The 20,126-nt window shown below is 45.9% G+C and overlaps 1 long non-coding RNA gene across 1 annotated transcript; it reads right to left on the bottom strand.

Annotated features, from left to right (window-relative positions):
- Window positions 1-14,092: 14,092 nt before the first annotated feature.
- Window positions 14,093-17,820, bottom strand: LOC130549464 (uncharacterized). The gene is made up of 3 exons (XR_008962202.1): window positions 16,210-17,820; window positions 15,901-16,022; window positions 14,093-15,510 (listed from the first exon to the last, which is right to left on the bottom strand). It is a non-coding gene; the product is annotated as an uncharacterized LOC130549464 (long non-coding RNA).
- Between the last annotated feature and the right edge of the window lie 2,306 nt (window positions 17,821-20,126).

The following is a 20,126-nucleotide window of genomic DNA, read 5'->3' as shown; positions in this document are numbered from 1 at the left end:
AACTTGGCGAGTGTGAGGCGACTGGATCGCGTAGCCGAGACGGATCGTCTTCCCTAGCCATTCTGACAGCCTGGGAAGCCGGACAGGCTCCCAGAATGAGACGGGACTAAGGTACGATCTTTTTCATCGTCCCCCCGGGGGGTGGTTCAATGGCTAGCAGTACGGATTCCTTGCCGGGGGAGGTCCCCCGGGGAGGAGATCGGCTCTGCCGTTTTTCCTGCCTGGCGACTGCGCAGCTCAACGCACTGTCTGACTGAGAGTGCTGAGGGCTGGTGTTTATACTCGACATTGCGCTTTGCCATGACGCAACGTTGAGTTTGCCGTTCACCATCGTGCAGAGGGTGAGAGCAGCTGTGGTAACCCAGAGAGAGAGGAAACTCTCCTTTTTTGAGAGTAAGTGGGCGCCAGCCCCCTGGAGGGGGCCTGCAGATGGAGAGACGGGGCAGGATCCATCCCTATCCGATTTCCCAGCGATGTGGCTGGAGTCGGGCCCAATGGTAGCCTCGATCCCCCTGAGGTGTTCCCATGACAGCCGCTGCGCCGCGGCTGCTGATGGGGCGATGGTCTCCTCTTCGCTGTGGCTGCTGATGGGGCGATGGTCTCCTCTTCGCTGTCTCCTCCAGGGGGGGCCGCCTGAGTGGGGGGCGCCAGAGCTGGAGGGCGTTGAAGAGGACCAGGGCTGCTGGGAAGCAGACGGCCGAGGCAGCCGAATTGCGGCACGGATGACTGCTTCTTACTGTCGAGAACCCTCCGGGGAGGCCGCGTGCGTGTCTCGCTCCCCCCCGTCGGGCGGGGGGTGAGCGGGGCCGCTGCGGCTCGACAGTAACACCAACCAGCCCCCCCTTGCGAGACGGGTACGTCGAGAAAGCGGACCTTCTCAGCGTTACTCATCTGCGCAAGGATTGGCCAGAGGAGTTTCTCATGGACCACAAGTGTGGACATCGTCCGACCCAAGTCCCGCGTGGTCACCTTGGTCGCCCGTAGAGCGAGGTCGGTGGCGGCGCGGAGTTCCTGCATAAGCCCTGGGTCGGTCTTACCCTCGTGGAGCTCTCTCAACGCCCTGGCCTGGCAGGAGCCATAGCGTGGAGAGAGGAGGCAGCTTGGTCTGCCGCAATGTAAGCTCTCGACACCAGAGATGCCGAGACACCATATGCTTTGGACGGGAGTCTAGGTCGAACCCCCCCAGGTGGTCGCCACCTACGGGCACGAGTGCACCGCGGCGGCATACTCCACCTGGGGGACACCGACGTATCCTCCAGCTTTCTCAACCTCGAGGGAAGAGAGGGTGACAGAACTTTGTTTGACGTGAAACGTGCCGGGAAGGGGCATTCCAGGTCTTACAAAGTTCCTCATGCACTTCCGGTAAACACGGCACTGGGGGCGGGCGCGGCTTGGAGCCGCGCTCAAACCCGAGGCGCCATGTAGCCAGCCGCGAGCGCCGGGAGAGGCAGTGCGGGCACTGCAACCCAACACTCACGGCGGAAAAGACATCCGCTTTCTCCTGGGCTCGACCCCCCGAGGGAGGGAGCCCGAGGAATCGTCGGAGTCGGATGGCAGTACGTCACCCCCCAATGCTGCAAGAGAAATCTCATCATCACGCATCGTGTCCGAATACGTGATTGAGGAATAAGACGGCGGACCGTCTTTTTGGGGAACGGTCAGACGAGCCGTGGCTGGCGGATTATCGCTCACAGTAATCCTCATATCACCCTCGCTGCTTGCCATAGCGGACGGCAGGGCCGTAGTCCTGCCGCCACGGAACGGGGAGCAAACGAGGTGGTGGCTGAGTCCCGTGGGAACACAGCCACCTGTGACGCAACATCTGAATCGTCACCGCCCGCAGTGCGGGCAGGACGTATCCACAACGTCTGCCCCAGCGTACTGGAAGCAGGCATTGTGTCCGTCCCCCTCCTCGATGAGTGTGTTGCACCCATGAGAACAGCGGGACAAGCCACGCTGGAGAAATTTGCTCTTTTAGAAAAGGAAATTTGCTCGAACACCTCCGGAACTGCCGAGACGCCCAGGGGAGAGTCACTGCAGGAAGGGACCGTCCGCTGTCCACGTCGTAGATTCCAGCAGAAAGAATGATCACCAAAGGTCATAGAGAAGCTCATCAGATGCGTAGGCTCTGAAGAACAAAAGGTGAATGAATGAGCACGCCGGCTTCCCTCTTATACCCGGACATCTGGGGAGGAGCCCGGCATGCAAATTTCATTCGCCAATTTTCATTGGCCTTTTCTAAATACAACGTCGAGAGACCGACAGAAAGGGAACCTAGGGTTGTGCAGGTTTTCTTCTATTAGTGATGAAAAGTAGGCGGATCTAGAAGTTTTTAGGGCTTTCCTGTATTTACGAATACTATCCTTCCATGCTGTATGAAATACCTCTAATTTAGTTTTCTTAAAGATGCGCTCCATTTTCGCTTTCTTTAGAATGTGTTCATTATACCACGGTGTGGGACTGCCATTTTAATCTTCTTTAAACGCAGAGGAGCAACTGTGTCTATCATTTCCGAGAAGGTGGAATAAAAATTTTCAATCGTAATGTCAAGATCTTCAACCTTATTTCTCATGCTAGAGATTTGAGACAATTCGGGCAGATTATTGAGAAACGCATCTTTGGTAGCTGAAGTTATTGTTCTACCATATTTGTAACAAGGAGTTTTATTTGCAGCCGTAGGCCAGTGAAGCAAACATAATACCAGATAATGATCCGAAATGTTTTCACTCTGCTAAAGGATCTTAACGTCGTCCACATTTATACCGTAAAACAGTATTAAATCAAAGGATGATTACGAAGGCGAGTGGGTCCTGACACATGTTGACTAACGCCCATGGAGTTAAGAGTGTCTTTGAAAGCCATTCCCAAGGCATCTGTATCGTTATCTACATGGATGTTAAAGTCACCAACGACAAGGACTCTATCTGCGGCCAGTACTAGTTCTGATAAGAACCCACCAAATTCTTAAATAAAATCTGTGTGGTGCCCTGGAGGCCTATATACAATAGCCAGAATAAAATAAAAAAAAAGCACAGACACAGTCTCTATTTTATGATGTTCGGGAGAAGGGATTATTATACTGTATGTTGTACATTTTGTGTATTCTGCAACGTGAGACAACAAGCAGACAGTTGGTTAAGCCATTCTGTCTGCTCCCTGACCTGAGTCAAACTTTATCATAATTAAGACTTTCTGACATATTTCTAGACAGGATGGAAGCCCCAGCCCAGGAGGATGGAGACCATCTCGTTTCAACAGGTCAGGTCTGCCCTCAAAACTCTTCCAGTTATTTATAATAACTATATCATTCTGCAGGCACCACTCAGACAACCAGCCATTTAGTGATGATAATCTGCTATAAATCTCATCACCACGATAAGCAGTGAGGGGGCCAGAGAATATTACAATATAAAAGTTTAAATATGTAAATTTATTACAATTACTACTCCTAATAATAGGAGGATGTTCTATAACATTACACAACTCTGGTGAAAAGTGTAAAGAATGGGCTAGTTGCACAAGATCCATCCATGGACCGTTGGCTGAACGTCTGATGCATAAGGCACACTTTTTTGGAAACACTTCAGCAACTTCAAAGTTGTCATCTGATTGGTTGAATTCTACAGGATTTCCAGGAGACGTGCGTGTCACATTCTTTAACGGTCCACCGTAAACAACACGAAGCTGTCTCATCGAAGTAAGATGCTGTGTTTCAGTTGCAAAAAAAATCATCACTGTTGCTGTTAACTTTTGACACGTTCGTGAATGTCTGGTCCTGTGGGGACGTTCCATGTCTCTAAACATAACACAGCACAGTACGAAACAAAAAGTGATTGGTGGCTTTATCTGTCGCTCATATGGCCTCTTGGGTGGGCCTTGGCAAATAAAAACAGCCAAAGTTCTGTCTGCGTGAGTCTAGGGAATGAAGGATTTTTGGTCCTCAAATATGGGTTGTTTTTTCAATAAAAAGAAGAAAGGGGAATATCAGTGATATGACAGAAAATCCACTTTACATCACTGAGTAACTTGTTAACCCAACACAAACTCGATAAAATAACTTGATATTCTATCCCTTTTGATTATAGTCTATGCTCTTGTGGTTAACCAAAATGCGGCTATACAATTCATTTATACATAAAACAGTGTGTGTAGTGTACATTTCCACAGACATGATTTTGTTTTGACAGTTTGGGGACTAAGAAAAACATTAAAAGCATTTATTTCCTTTTTTATTTGGAATGCTGGCCATAGGGAGTATAGCCATCGATCATTTCAGTGTGCCCTCTTTTTAAAATAATGATCGTGGTGCCGACACTGCCAATATTAAATTATGTGTTCTGAGTCACACCATAAAAAATGTGGTATTAAGAACCAAACCAAATGATATAAAACGGCCAAGTAAAAAAAATGTGATATCAAAATCTTGAAAAAATTAGCAGTACTCTCCAGTGGCGTCATGCACCCATTTTTTTTTAATGGGGCACATGTGCACAACACAAAGAAACATGTTTTGTACGTAGAAATACATACATTTAAAGCAATATTATAAAGAATATCTCTTAAGCGTATTCAAAACATCACGCAAATCATTGCGAGAATTAAATAACAACACTATTGTCACGTATCGCTAGGAAGGAGAACGTCTTGGTTACGTATGTAACCTCAGTTCCCTGATGGAGGGAACGAGACATTGTGTCCTTCATGCCACCACGTTGACCGCCCACCACAGTGGTCGAGGCATGCTCTCAGGCTCCTCAGCCCAAAAGGTGAATGAATGAGCACGCCGTCTTCCTTTTATACCCAGATATCCCAGGCGTGCTCATTCATTCACCTTTTGGGCTGAGGAGCCTGAGAGCATGCCTCGACCACTGTGGTGGGCGGCCAACGTGGTGGCATGAAGGACACAATGTCTCGTTCCCTCCATCAGGGAACTGAGGTTACATACGTAACCAAGACGTTCCCTGTCTGTCGGTCTCTCGACGTTGTGTTGAACCGACAGATGGGGTTCCTCTGGAAAATGCCACGGCGCTATGCCGCGTCACTATCTCTAGCGAGGTGACGCTGACTGGCCTAGGCGTGTCAGACGTGAGCGCCATCACGAAATTTGTTACCATCCAGTGGAGAGGTAGGGGGGCCCCAGATCTTTTACTAAAAAGGTGCCTACCACCGGCCGTCACAGGTGGAGGCCTTGTTTCTCTAACAGCGAGAAGCTGCCCGACACCGTAAGGGCCACTGGGTAAGCGTTATTTCCTCACTGAGGAAATGCGCTACAGAGACCACTTCCTGCCGTAGGGAGGAGATTAGTGGGGACACCAACATGGCCTCGCCATCAGTGGAGAACTCATGGGAAAAATGTGCGGACTGAAGGAGTTAACCACAAGGTGGAAGTCCACCTAGGGAGGTCATGGGTTACCGAGGTGGGAACCACTCATGAGAATACATCAGACGGAACCACCCAGTGGGGGAGTTACCACGTCTGGAGCACTAGGTCCGGTTAGAGCTATGTGGTAGATAACTCAACTGGTACTCGGCCTAAGGAGGCAGGGCTGCTCTGCTCAGCCCGGCCCCCAGGAAGGTGCTTAGTGATGGATGGAATGCCTCTTCTTCACCCAGTGGGGGGAAGAAGGGAGGCAGAAATAGCGCACTGACCCACCTAGAGGGAAGGGGGGAAGGTGCTTTCACAGGCGTACGCCCTACCAGTCGCTGTTTCTTACCTGTTGCACTGCAAGACACGGGCTGACACCGGTTCCACTCGGAGGTTGTAGAACCTCGTGAAGGTGTTGGGCGTAGCCCAATCTGGAGCTCTGCAGATGTCTGCCAGAGAGGCGCCCTGAGCCAGTGCCCACGAGGAGGCTACACCCCGGGTGGAGTGTGCCCTCACTGCCAACGGGCACGGGCAATCTTGAGACCGGTACGCCGTAGCGATGGCGTCCACGATCCAGTGCACCAGTCTCTGTTTGGAGACAGCCCTCCCCTTCTGCTGACTTCCAAAACAGACAAAGAGCTGCTCAGAGCTTCTGAAGCTCTGCATGCGGTCCAAGTAGAGGCGCATTGCGCGTACTGGAAACAATACGGATGGGGTTTGGTCTTCCTCCCCAGTGGGGAGCGCCTGCAAGTTCACCACCTGGTCCCGAAAGGGAGTGGTGGGAACTTTGGGCATGTAGCCAGGCCTAGGACTCAGGATCACATGAGAGTCTCCAGGCCCGAATTCAAGGCACTCTGTGGAGACAGAGAATGCTTGTAGGTCCCCTACCCTCTTGATGGAGGCGAGCACCACCAGGAGAGCCGTCTTTATCGTAAGATGAGAAAGAGCAGCACATCCCAGGGGCTAGAAGGGGACCCTCTGGAGGCCCGCCAGGACCACTTTAAGGTCCCAAGAGGGTACGGAGCGCATACGAGGCAGATTCAGCCTTCCTCGCGCCCCTTAGGAACCTAATGACCAGGTCTTGCTGTCCTAGAGACTTGCCAGAAACTGGTTCATGATGTGCAGCGATGGCGGCTACATACACTTTCAGTGTGGAAGGGGAGAGATTTCTCTCAAGTCTCTCTTGTAGGAAGGACAGCACGTTCCTTCCTGATCTCTGTGGGTCTTCTCCTCGAGAAGAACACAAGGACGAGAAGAGGCGCCACTTCAAGGCATAAAGCCGCCTAGTGGCAGGGGCCCTAGCATGAGTTATGGTCTAGTTGGGGGGGAGTTGTCGTCAGAAGCATCAGCTCTGAGAACCAAGTCCGGTTGGGCCAGTAGGGTGCAACTAGTAACACTTGATGCTCCTCTTCCTTGCACAGAACCTGTGCAATGAGGCTCACTGGGGGGAAGGTGTACTTCCACTTGTCCCGCGTCCAGCTGTGCGCTAGGGCATCCGTGCCGAGGGGACCCTCGGTCAGAGAGTACCAAAGCGGGCAATGGGTGGAGTCAGGGGAGGAAAACAGGTCCTGGCCGAACTGCTCCCATATGAGCCGGACTGCGCGGGGATGGAGTCGCCACTCTCCGCGAGGTGTCGACTGACGAGAGAGCACGTCGGCTGTCTGGTTCAGGTCGCCCGGGATGTATGTGGCCCGCAAGGACATTGTCACCTGCTGACTCCAAAGGAGGAGGCGCCGGGGCGACTTGTGGTAGCTGCCGTGAGCGTATGCCACCCTGGCGATTGATATACGCTACGGAAGTTTTGCTGTCTGACCGGACCAGCACGTGCTTGTTCTGCACAAGGGGCTGCAACCTCCTCAGTGCAAGTAGCACAGCCAACAACTCTAGGCAGTTGATATGCCAAAGCAGGCGGGGGCCCGTCCACCGCCCAAACACTGTGTGCCCATTGCACATGGCACCCCAACCCTGCAGGGAGGCATCCGTCATCACCACGACGTGCCTTGAGACCTGCCCTAGGGGGACTCCTGTCTGCAAAAAGGTCATTGACGACCAGGGGGTTAGGGTGCGTCGGCAGAGGGGCGTGATGACCATACGCCTGCTGCGGGTGGCCATGCTCTCCAGGGAACCTGACTCTGTAGCCAGTGTTGGAGCGGTCACATGTGCATCAACCCGAGGGGGACCACCCTTGCCGAGGATGCCATGTGTCCCAGGAGCCTCTGAAAATGTTTCAGGCAGTTCAACACTGACTGAGCGCGCTCTGTAGTCAGTCGTGCTGTCATGGAGACAGAGTCGAGTTCCATGCCGAGAAAGGAGATGCTCTGCACGGGGGAGAGCTTGCTCTTTTCCCAGTTGACCTGTAGTCCCAAACGGTCTAGATGCTGGAGCACCAGGTCCTTGTGTGTACACAACAGATCGCGCGAGTGTGCCAAGATGAGCCAGTCGTCGAGTTCAGTACCCGCACACCTCTCTTCCTGATGGGAGCGATGGCGGCCTCCACGACCTTCGTGAAGACTCGTGGGGACAGGGACAGGGACAGACCGAAGGGGAGGACACTGTACTGATATGCCCGTCCCTCGAAAGCGAACCGTAGGAACAGCCGATGACGAGAGAGAATCGAGACATGAAAGTACGCGTCCTTCATGTCGATTGCCCCAATCCTGACATCTGACAGACGCCAGGATGCGCCTCTGCGTGAGCATCCTGAATGGCAGCTTGTGTAGGTGCCTGTTCAGGGTACGCAGATCCAGAATGGGGCGCAACCCCCCGCCTTTCTTGGGGACAATGAAGTACGGGCTGTCTGTAAAACCCGCTGAACATCTTGGCTAGAGGGACGGGCTCGATCGCTTCCTTCGCCAGAAGGGAGACGACCTCGGCCCGAAGCACGGGAGCATCCTCACCTCTGACTGAGGTAGAGAGGATGCCCCGAAACTTGGGCGGGCGTCTGGCGAATTGGATAGCATAGCCGAGACGGATCGTCTTCCTTAGCCCCCGTGACGGCCTGGGAACCGAGACAGGGGGACTAGGGGTTCGATCTGCTTCATCGTCACCCTGGGGGGTGGTTCGATGGCAGGCAGTGCGGATCCCTCGCCATGGGGGGGCCCTCGGGGGGGAGATTGGCTCTGCTGACTTACCTGCCTGGCGATGCCGCAGCTCAACGCACCGTCTGACTGAGAGTGCTGAGGGCTGCTGAGTGTGCTCCACTTTGTGTCTCGCTGTGACGCAACGTCGAGTTGCCGACCACCGTCGCGTAGAGGGTGAGAGCGGCTGTAATTCCGACCCAGAGAGAGAGGAAATTCTTTTTGTGAGTATGTGGGCGATAGGCCCACGGAGGGGCCCACCAGATGCTGAGACGGAGCAGGAACCATCCCAATCCAGCCGCCCAGCGATGGAATGGCTGGGGCGGACCCAATGGTACACTTGATCTCCCTGGGGTCCTCCCGTTAGGGCCGCTTCTGCTTCCGCAGCGGCTGCTGACGGGGCGGTGGTCTCCTCCTCAACGTCTTCTTCCGGGAGGCTGCCTGCCTAGGGGGCGCTGGAGCTGGAGCCAGTGATGAGGAGGGCCGAGGCTGCTGGGAAGCAGATGGGATCTCGAAGACCGGAAGGCGACCGAGTCGTGGTGGGGCAGGATGTGTTTAATGGCCTCCGTCTGCTTCTTCACTGTCGAGAACTGCTGGGAGAAGTCCTCGACGGTATCACCAAACAGCCCCCCCCTGCGAGATGGGTGCGTCGAGAAAGTGAACTTTCTCAGCGTCCCGCATCTGCGCAAGGTTGAGCCAGAGGTGTCTCTCCTGGACCACCATAGTAGACATCGCCCGACCCAGGGCCCGCGCGGTCACCTTAGTTGCCCGCAGGGCGAGAACGGTGGTGGTGCGTATTTCCTGCATTAACACTGTGTCGGTGAACACTCCTTCAACGCCTTGGCCTGGTGGACCTGCAGGATGGCCATGGTGTGGAGGGAGGAGGCAGCCTGGCCCGTGGCAGCGTAAGCCTTCGACACCAAAGGTGCCAAAACTCCTTGGACGGGAGTCTAGGCCAGCCCTTCCAGGTGGCAGCCGCCCGTTCCACCTGGGGGATGTCGACATAGCCCCTGGCTGCCCCACCATCGAGGGAAGTGAGGGCGACAGAGCTGGTCTGACGGAAACGAGCCAAAAAGGGGGCGTTCCACGTATTACTGAGCTCCTCATGCACTTCAGGAAAAAACGGGACCGAGGTCGGGCGCGGCTTGGAGTCGCGCCCAGACCCGATGTACCACGTATCCAGCCGCGAGCGTGCACTGCAGCCCAATGCTCGCGGCGGCCCGGGAAAGCATGGTCAACATCTCGATATCCGCCTCTTCCTGGGCTCGACCCCCCAGGGTAGGGAGCTCCGAGGAATCGTCGGGATTGGATGCCAATAGGTCGCCCTCCGATGCTGCAAGCGACATATCATCGTCGTCACGTACTTCCGAGTACGTGGCGGAGGAACAAGAAGGTTGGACCGTCTCCTCGGGGGTGGTCAGACGAGCGAGACGGGACGCGAGCAGTCCGCGAGCCTGTGGCTGACGGTTTGCCGCTCACGGAGCTCCCCATATCAGGGCCGTAGTTGCTGCGGTCCTAGGTCGGGAAGCTGATGAGGTGGGGGCTGCTTCCAAAAAGAACACAGCTACCCGTGACCGCAACGTCTGAGTTGCTATTCGCCCGCAGTGCGGGCATGACGTATCCACAAATGCTGCCTCAGTGTGCCGGAGACCCAAACACTTGAGGCAGACATCGTGTCCGTCCCCCTCCTCGATGAGCGCGTTGCACCCACGAGAACAGCGCGTGCCACGCTGGAGAAATTTGCTCTTTTAGACACAAAAAAGGAAAAAACAACACCCCCGGAACTGCCGAGACGCCCAGGGGAAGTCGCTACAGGAAGGGACAGTCTGCTGCACCACGTCGTAAGGGTCCAGCAATTTTGGAACTTCAGAAAAGATCATCATGAACGAAGGCTCCGAAGAACAAAAGGTGAATGAATGAGCACGCCGTCTTCCTTTTAAACCCGGATATCCGGGGCGGAGTCCGACATGCAAATTTCATTCGCCAATTTCATTGGCCTTTTCCAAATAGTCAGAAGATGATAGGTTCTCAAGGCAAACCCCATCTGTCGATTCGACACAACGGGAACCCAAATGCAAGCAGCAGGTACAAAACACAAAACTTTAATGACAAAATAAAGACCCACGATGGGGAAATGATAACAGAACAACGACTTTCCACGAGGGGGATAAAAAACAAGAGAAACAGGATAACAAAACTAAACACCTAACAGGAACTTGATAAGACTAGGTAATGCTAGTGATGTTACGTTCTGTGCCGAGGCTTCGGAGCGTACGTGTGTCGAGAAATCCTGGAAGCTTTCAGTGTATGGAAGGCCAGAAGGGCCAAAACGTGTGAAACCAACGGGTTAACACGTAATTACGTTTTAATGTGTAATTGCGTGTTAACGCATAGTTAAAAACGACGTGTAAACCCGTAAATTACGTGGTAACACATGGTTTTGTGCAAGGACATTGGACCACTGAGCTTCACCACCACCTACTGGCGTGCCGTTATTGCTTAAAGGGGTCAAATGACATGGCTAAAACAAATATTATCATTTGTTTTAGATGTAATGTAATGTGTATACATGATTTAAGGTTCAAAAACGCTGTATTTTCCACACACCGTGCATGTTTGTATCTCCTCTTTGCCCCGCCTCTCTGAAACGTGCTGATTTTTTACAAAGCTCATCGCTCTGAAAAGCGAGGTGTGCTATGGTTGGCCAGTTAACCAGTGCGTAGTGATTGGTCAAATACTGCAAGCGTTTCACGGAAATGTAATGCCTCTTACCATATTCAGAACATCATGTTCCCACACAATTCTCCTGACAGGTGATAAAATGTCATCGGTACTTCCTTATGTCAATTCGAGCCTGAATCTGATACAGAAAATGAAGATGATCAAGCCGATACATCAACTTTGCCAGCGCGACTTGATGAGGATGTAAAGGATTGGTAAGGTTTTATTAAAAAAATATGATGTTAAATAGTTAAAAACTAGAGCTAACTGTTTTACCTTTTATATACGACGTTATAAAGACTATAAACAAACAACCATATACATCATACAGAGTTTGTGTGAGATAGAAACAAGCTCGCATTACAGCAGGGAATGGTAACATAATAAATAACGCGAGTGCTTTGGCCCTTCTTGATCAACCAGTGTTACGCCAGACAATAGACCCAAAATAAATACTAAATATTAAAAGACATTATAAACACGACATTTGTTGCCTCTAGTTGGAACATTATTACTGATTATTAGGACTTATGTTGTCTTTTTTCACATTGCACGCGTGTCTGCATTTGCACATCACAAACACACGACAAACTTAACTCACATTAGTCCGTAACAAAGTCTTTTACAATGAAAACATACTTACAGGCTGCGAATCTGAAGCGCCAGCAAAGTTTTAATGGTTGGAATGGCCCCACTTTTTAACCAAAGCTTTCGTGCATAGCCGGTCTTGTGTTTTTGGTTCCGGTTGATTGATTAATGCAGCCTAAACCCTCAGACGATTTATATTATGGAAGTGTAGTGTATGCAAGATTAAAAAGATGCGTCTTTAGTCTAGATTTAAACTGACAGAGTGTGTCTGCCTACCAGACAGTGCAGGGAAGACTATTCCTAAGTGTAGGCGCTAGATAGGAAAAGGATCTACCACCTGCACTTGATTTTGAAATTCTAGGTATTACCAACTGACAGGATGCCTGAGAGCGTAATGCACGTTAAGGACTGTAATACAAAAGGAGTTCATTCGAGTATTGAGGAGCTAAACCATGTAGGGCTTTATAGGTAATAAGCAAGATTTTAAAGTTAACGCGATGCTTTATAGGTAACCAGTGCAAGGTTGACAGAACCGGGCTAATATGTTCATACTTTTTTGTACGTGTAAGAACTCGAGCTGCCGCGTTTTGGACCAGTTGGAGTTTTTGAAATAAGCCTGCAGGGCAACAACCTAACAGTGTATTACAGTAGTCTAGTCTTGATGTCATGAATGCATGAATTAACTTCTCTGCATCTGACATTGACAGCATATGATGTAGTTTAGATATATTCTTAAAATGGAAAAATGCAATTTTACAGGTGTTGGCGACGTGGCTCTCAAATGACAGACTATCTATCGAATAGAACGCCAAGATTCTTTGCTGACGACGAGGGTTTTATGGAACATCCATCAATAGTTAAGCAGTATTCTTGGTTATTACTTATAGCAGTTTTCGGTCCAATAAGTAACACTTCTGTTTTGTCCGAGTTCAGTAATAAAAAGTTGTTACTCATCCAGTTTTTTATATCGACTATGCATTCCATTATTCGATGGAACTGCTGTGTTTCATGAGGCTTGGAGGAAATATAAAGTTGAGTATCATCAGCATAACAGTGAAAGCTAACTCTGTGTTGCTTTATTATATCTCCTAGAGGTAGCATGTATAATGCGAAGAGCAGAGGCCCTAAGACTGAGCCCTGTGGTACACCGTACTGGACTTGCGATTTGCGTGACACCTCATTGTTTATTGCTACAAATTGAAAACGGTCGGATATATAAGATTTAAACCATTTCAAAGCTATTCCTTTAATGCCGATGTAATTTTCGAGTCTATGTAGGAGTGTGCTGTGGTCAATGGTATCGAATGCAGCACTAAGGTCTAGCAGCACCACTAACGAGATACAACCTCGGTCAGACGCCAATAGCAGTTCATTTGTAACTCTGATCAAAGCAATCTCTGTACTGGAATTCTTCATTGATCTCATTCCTTTGGAGGAAGGAGCATAATTGAGTTGAAGCTACTTTTCCCTCCCTAGGGTCGAGTTGGGGTTTTTTGACAAGGGGCCTTATAACAGCCACTTTATATGCTTTTGGCACATGTCCTAATGTCAGAGATGAGTTAATAATACCAAGAATAGGATCTATAATTTCTGGGAGCATCTCTTTCAGTAGATTTGTAGGTACAGGGTCTAGCATGCATGTTGTTGATTTAGATGATCTAATAATTTTAGACAGCTCATCTTGATCTACGGTATAAAATAATTGCATTATCTCCTTAAAGGCATTGTAGTTAGTTTGTTCAGTGGGTTTCACTTCTGATTGCATTGTTATAATTTTTTATCTAATATCTTGGATTTTATATGTGAAGTAGTTCATAAATTCATCACTGCTATGCTGATATACAGGATCAGAAGTCACTGACGATTTGTTTTTGTTAATTTAGCCACTGTGTTAAATAAAAACCTAGGGTTGTGCTGGTTTTCATCTATTAGTGATGAAAATTAGCCGGATCTAGAAGTTTTTAGGGCTTTCCTGTATTTTCGAATTCTATCCTTCCATGCTGTACGAAATACCTCTAATTTAGTTTTCTTAAAGTTGCGCTCCATTTTTCGGGCCGCTTTCTTTAGAGCCTGAGTGTGTTCATTATACCACGGTGTGGGGCTGCCATTTTTAATCTTCTTTAAACGTAGAGGAGCAACTGTGTCTAGCGTTACCGAGAAGGTCGAATTAAAATTTTCAGTGGTAATGTCAAGATCTTCAACGTTAATTCTCATGCTAGCGATTTGAGACAATTCGGGCAGATTATCGAGAAACACATCTTTGGTAGTTGAAGTTATTGTTCTACCATATTTGTAACAATGAGTTTTATTTGCAGCCGTAGGCCAGTGAAACAAACAGTGTATGTGTTTGATTCAGGTTAACAGGTGAAAACTGGTGGGGAATAATATGTTTGAGGCCACCTTTATTTCTTTAAGTATGAAAAGTACAGAGTGTGCACTTTCAAGTCAGCTCAGTTTTATTGTCATTCTGTTATATGTGGGACATACAAAGGAATCAAATGTCTCACATGACCACAATGTTGCATATTTAACATAACTTATACCAGTGGTCTCCAACCCCTGAAGAGCTCCAGAAGATTTCAGTTCCGACCCCAATCAAACACACCTTAACCATCTTACCAAGGTGTTCAGGGTTGTTTGACAATTACAGACAGGTGTGCTGAAGCGGGTTGGAGCTGAAGTCTGCAGGACCGTAGCTCTCCAGGAGCAAGGTTGGAGATCCCTGACTTACACATTTAGCAAATAAGATGACACATATCTATACATATATATTATACAAATACTTTTAAACTATGAATATAAGTGTGCCTAACCAATGAGCTAAAAATTCAAGTACATGTTTACCTGCAAAATATTCAATTTTATTTATATAGTGCTTTTCACAATTTACATTGTTGCAAAGCAGCTTTACATACATCATAATTAAAAACTTAATGAAAATACTAGGGGGGAATTAAAGAGAGTATATTGTATTAAGATACATGGTATTATTGTAAGTTTTTCTCTATGCAATGTACACTGATTAAACTTAACTGAAATAAATGCTATGATTGTCAGAAAATGTCAATAATTCAATTGAAGAATTTAATCTAGGTATATTATTACTTTAAATATTGTTATGAGGATTGAGAACCTAAAATTACAATATACCAGAACAATTTGCAACAATACCAAAACATGCAGAAAGAATATTTTTTTTCAAGTATGTTAACATGCATGTTTGTTGTTGAACTCAAGTCATTTATATTTATGGATTAAACAAAAGCAAAATCTAAGTCTCCTAGTGAGTAAGCAACTCAAGTGGCAACGGTGGCTAGGAATCAAAACTCCACCATAGATGTATGTGTGTCAGAGTGGACAAAAAAACCCTAAATTGAGTCTGGAAGAGACAGTTCTTCTCTGGAATATTAAAATAGCACTGCTGCAACTACAGAGAGAACAATTCTTGTAAGATTCTACAGAAATAGCCGTGGTGGATAGAAAAAAAAGATATTTAGGTCTGTCCAACATTATTCTGGTTGTGGCTGTAGATGTCATCAGGTAGATTGACCATCATCACGAGCGTCTGGCTGGACTGGGAAGAGCATAAGGACAGAACCGGCGCTCAGACTGACGACTTCTGGTGCTCTCAGGATCCTAGGTTGTGGCTGTAGTTGTCATCAGGTGGATTGCCCATCATCGTAAGCGTCTGGCTGGACTGGGAGGAGCATCAGAACAGAACCGGTGCTCGGACTGACGACCTCTGGTGTCTTTGGGAACCTGACGATGGGACATGAAAAACAAAAAAACTGATATTAGCATATGCGTAGAGGCAGCCACTCATAAAAAGTGTAAGAAAGTTGCACATTATGATGGGTGTGTGTGTGTGTGTGTGTGTTTGGTTCCGACAAGCTAACTATACTGCTTAAGGTGAGTTAACAATGTTATCGGTGAGTTAGGTAAAGCTATATTACAGAGATGAGTTTTTAGTCTAGTTTTAAACTGACTAGGTGTCGGATACAATGGCTGAGCCTTTCGCCGTGGGTGTGTCGGTGCAGGAGTGAAGTTCGCCTGCTGGGCTGGTTGCATTCTCTAAGCCTGGGCTATGTGCAGAGAAACACGTGGAGTAGAAGTGATAGGAGTAGTATTACATTTGCGTTGAAAACTTACCACGGATTTGTGAGCGTCAGCCCGGGATGTTTCCAGCGCTGTTTTACGTTCTCGCAGCCGTGCCTGCTTCTCCACAGCCTCCAGTTCCTACTGCACCGACTGAAGCTTGAATGCTTCCTCATCTGCACTCAGAGGTACAGACACGTCTGAAACATTAGCCACTAGTAATGTAAAAGGCCTGAGGGCTAATAGCGAATGATCGGATAAAAAATATTGATATGGATACACTTAAGGATAAGTTTTACCCTCTGTAAAATAACAATTAAAAACATAAATCTTAAGATATATCAAGAATAAAAGATATATTACGATTAAATTTGAAGGAGCTCCCAAATTATCAACCCTATCCACCTATGCAGTCAAGAGTATATAGCTTGGTGTGTATCAGGGCAGGTTGGTCCAAGTAGCCTGTTTTGCCAAAAAAAACTCCTTTGTTTAAGTATGTAGCCCCTCAACAAGCAGACTCAGTATTGATCATTACTTTGTCATCCAAATCAGCATCTGTCAAGCTTGTGAATCAACACAGGCTGAATAATCTGTTAAGGGCAAACATGCAAAGAAAATCATCAACAAGAGTGGCATTTATTAGTAATACCTGAAATAAGAGAATTATTTTCCATTATAGTTTATATTGTATCAACGGCTATTCAAATACAAAATCATAGAAAATCCTAGAATTAATTCCTACATCAACAAGGAAATAATACAGTATATAGTCTAAAAATATTAAACAGAATATAATATTATTTAATGTTACATAATTTTGGAGCATTGCAACCCCTTTCCCACCCAGCACCAGACGTCATTTGGACGTCTTTTTTTGGGCTAAATCAAGTCGGCCTGTACTGGGCGTTTTTTAGCCCAAAAATCGACGTCGAAAATTGGTCTTTTTTTGGTCCGTCTAAATTTGGTCCAAATTTGTCCCAAAAACGACATTGAAAATTGGCTTTTGTTAAGTCGGTTAGAAAGGCATATTAGTGGTAAATCAATTTTTGATGTTGAATCAACATTCACTATTAATTCGGTCGGTACATCGGAACGTTTTACGTCGGAAATAAAACATTCAATATCGAGATGAGGTTATAAACAGGACGCATCTGGTCGGATTCATATCCTTATTTGGAAACTTGGTGGGAGGAGGGTCCGTGTAACGCTTTGCAGTTCTTTTTTCAATTTTCACCATCAAAATTAATCAAATGAAAATTGGTTTCAAACTTTCTTTTTCAATTTTCATTAGTACTTCACAAATGGATAATTTGTGAAGTACCAATGAAGTCTCTCAGTTTCATTTGTAATTATACGTGTTTGAGTAATTGCTTCAGAATTTGTGATTTTCGAACAAACACAAAAATTACCTGTTTTTCTAATTTTACATTTATGTGCTTGCTTGCAGCGGGATCGTACCATTATCGCCGGTGGTAGAGGTGTAGTCTATAGCCGCCCACGGACCCACAACGCTGTCGCGTTATGAAAGGCCTACAGTTTATCTAATCATATTTATCTCCCTTATGTATTACACATGTATTAAATAATTTGATTTGAATCCTATCACAAATTCAAAATACCTATGTTTTGCGTTGTTTTTGATTGTTTAAATTGATTAAACCAAAATGTGTTTTTATTGTGTAGCAAAAGTGGATGTTCATGGAGGGGGAAATGTGAGTATTGACTGAGAAACAGAGGAAAACTTGGCTTGTAAACCTGAATTGCGGTCGGAAGGAGACGAGGATGACTTTCATCCTCTTTAAACTTTAGAATTTTAAAGTTTTACTTAATTAATATTGCATATAGGAATTTATAGTCTGTTATATTTGACCTGTGCTTCTCTCTCCTTTATCTTAAATGTGTGCTCTCACTGTGCGTGTGTGTGTGTGTGCGTGTCTATGTTTGTGCGCTTACTTGTCTATGTACGTGTGTGTGTGCGTGCGCGTCCGTGTGTGTGTGTCTATGTCTATGTGTGTTAGTACGTGTGCATATTGTGTGTGTGGAGTGTTTTGTATGTGGGTATGTCTGTCTTCTGTGTTTTCACCTTTTTCTTTTTTTTGCAGGTACAACTTTAATTGTTTTGCTTATAGTCAATATGTCTTATGTACAGCTGCTTTGTAACAATGAAAATTGTAAAAAGCGCTATATAAATAAAGTTGAGTTGAGTTGACTTTCTAAAATGAGGTTTAACGTACGTCTAAACGAGGTTTAACGTACCTAAACAATGGCCAGGTAAGCCCACGTTTCTGTCAAGCCTTGTCATAAACACTAACTGCTGTTAAAAGAACGAGTCCTTATTAAACAAAAAAAAGTAATAAAATACGCGTTGCGCGTTTCTTCCCCACAGAAGTCCATTATAAGGAAACTACGGTGGCCCTGAACCGCAAGGCGAAAAAAAAATTGCGGGGAGAGAAATAAAAACAGTGTCCTAGACCCTTCCTGAGCCTAAGTCCGAAGACTTTCTGTCTCTGTCTCTCTCTGCCTGTCAGATTTTTTCCTCTCTCCTTGAAACTTTTTTTTCCTCTTCAAAACTTTTTTTTCGTCTTCAAAACTTTTTTTTCGTTGTTCAAAACTTTTTTTTTCGCTCTGCAAAACTTTTTTTTCATCTTCAAAACTTTTTTTTTTGCTCTTCAAAACCTTTTTTTGCTCTTCAAAACCTTTTTTTTTTGCTCTTCAAAACTTTTTCTTTTTCGCTCTTCAAAACTTTTTTCTTCCAAGAGCAACAGTGAGAAAAAAAAGATGGCTAGCTAACATTAGCATTCAGAGATATTTACTTAGTGTTCAATTTTGTGACACAGCCTGTTGCTACTTGAATCTTAAAGCACCAGACTATAATTGATGTAATTTGTGTTATTTTTGTGTCATTTAACACCATTATAATACAATTATAAAGGTGATTATGCTTAACACACAGAAAATAAAAGCTGTATTGTAAAATCTTTGTATACTCCATTTTACCATAAATAATAGTAAGTGATGTATAAATTAACACCTTTTGCCTGAAAATAAAGTAAAAGCAGTCACTTTCAGAAGGCTTTATTTAAATAACAATGCCAAAATCTTACAGTAGTGGTTAACAAAGTGACCAATAATAATAATGGAAAATAAAATTTACGAGATTTCCACCCGACAGCGATGATATCTATCTTAAATCAAAAGTAACTCCAAAATGCAAAATAAAATGGAACAAATAATATAATGCATATATAAAAGTCCTTAAGAGAGTGAGTTGAGATGACCTAGTTTCTACTTCTGCTGCATCTTCTCGGAGTAAAAGAAGCTAATGTTAAAAAAAATCAGGAACGTAATGAGAAATGGTTTAATAGAGTACTTTAATACAATATACTAAAAAAAAAGAGAACAAGTATTACATCTGCAAGAGAATTGTCTTTTTTGATGGTTCAAAAACTCACATTTGCCCATTCAAGTCAACCAATCAATGTTTGTAAAAAAGTTTCAACTTTATCTGTTAGCTTTCTGAAACTGTTGGTCATGACACAACCAAATTGATCGGAGTTCAAGTTTTAGTTAGCAGCTTGTTTTTACTGTATAGATTGTATAGATTCACTTTAGATGAAATTCACTGATCCACTGCACTCAATAAATGCTAAAATGTGTTTTTGACAATCTTAAATTGATGGCCATGCACTTGTATTAGATGGAGCCATTTGTTGCTGTTCTGATGAGGAAAGTATGGAAGCTTGATTCCGCCTGCAGTGTAAGAAAAAATAAATACGGTTATTGCGACTTTATATCTAATAATTGTGAGTTTATATCTCAGAATTGTGACTTTATTTCTCAAAAATGTGACTTTATTTCTCAGAATTGCAACTTTATATCTTAGAATTCTGACTTTATATCTCAGAATTATGTCTTTATATCTCAGAATTCTGAGTTTTTATCTCCGAATAACCCCACTTTACATCTCAGAATTGCAATTTTATATATCAGAATTGCGAGTTTGTTTCTCCAAATTGTGACATTATTTCTCAGAATTGCATCTTTATATCTCAGAATTGCGACTTTATATCTCAGAATTGCGACTTTATTTCTCAGAATTGCGACTTTATTTCTCAGAATTGCCACTTTGTTTCTCAGAATTGCGACTTTATATCTCAGAATTCTGACTTTATATCTCACAATTGCGACTTTATTTCTCTTACTTTTGAGTTTACGTCTCGCATTTCATGTTTTTCTGTCACATTCACTTGATAGCGCGCCTGTCCACGGTCAGCCTTGCT

This window comes from Triplophysa rosa, unplaced genomic scaffold (genome assembly GCF_024868665.1).
Source record: "Triplophysa rosa unplaced genomic scaffold, Trosa_1v2 scaffold121_ERROPOS1305309, whole genome shotgun sequence".
Lineage (NCBI taxonomy): Eukaryota > Metazoa > Chordata > Actinopteri > Cypriniformes > Nemacheilidae > Triplophysa > Triplophysa rosa.
Note: the sequence above shows the minus strand (reverse complement) of the source record. Positions and strands in the feature narration are given on the sequence as shown.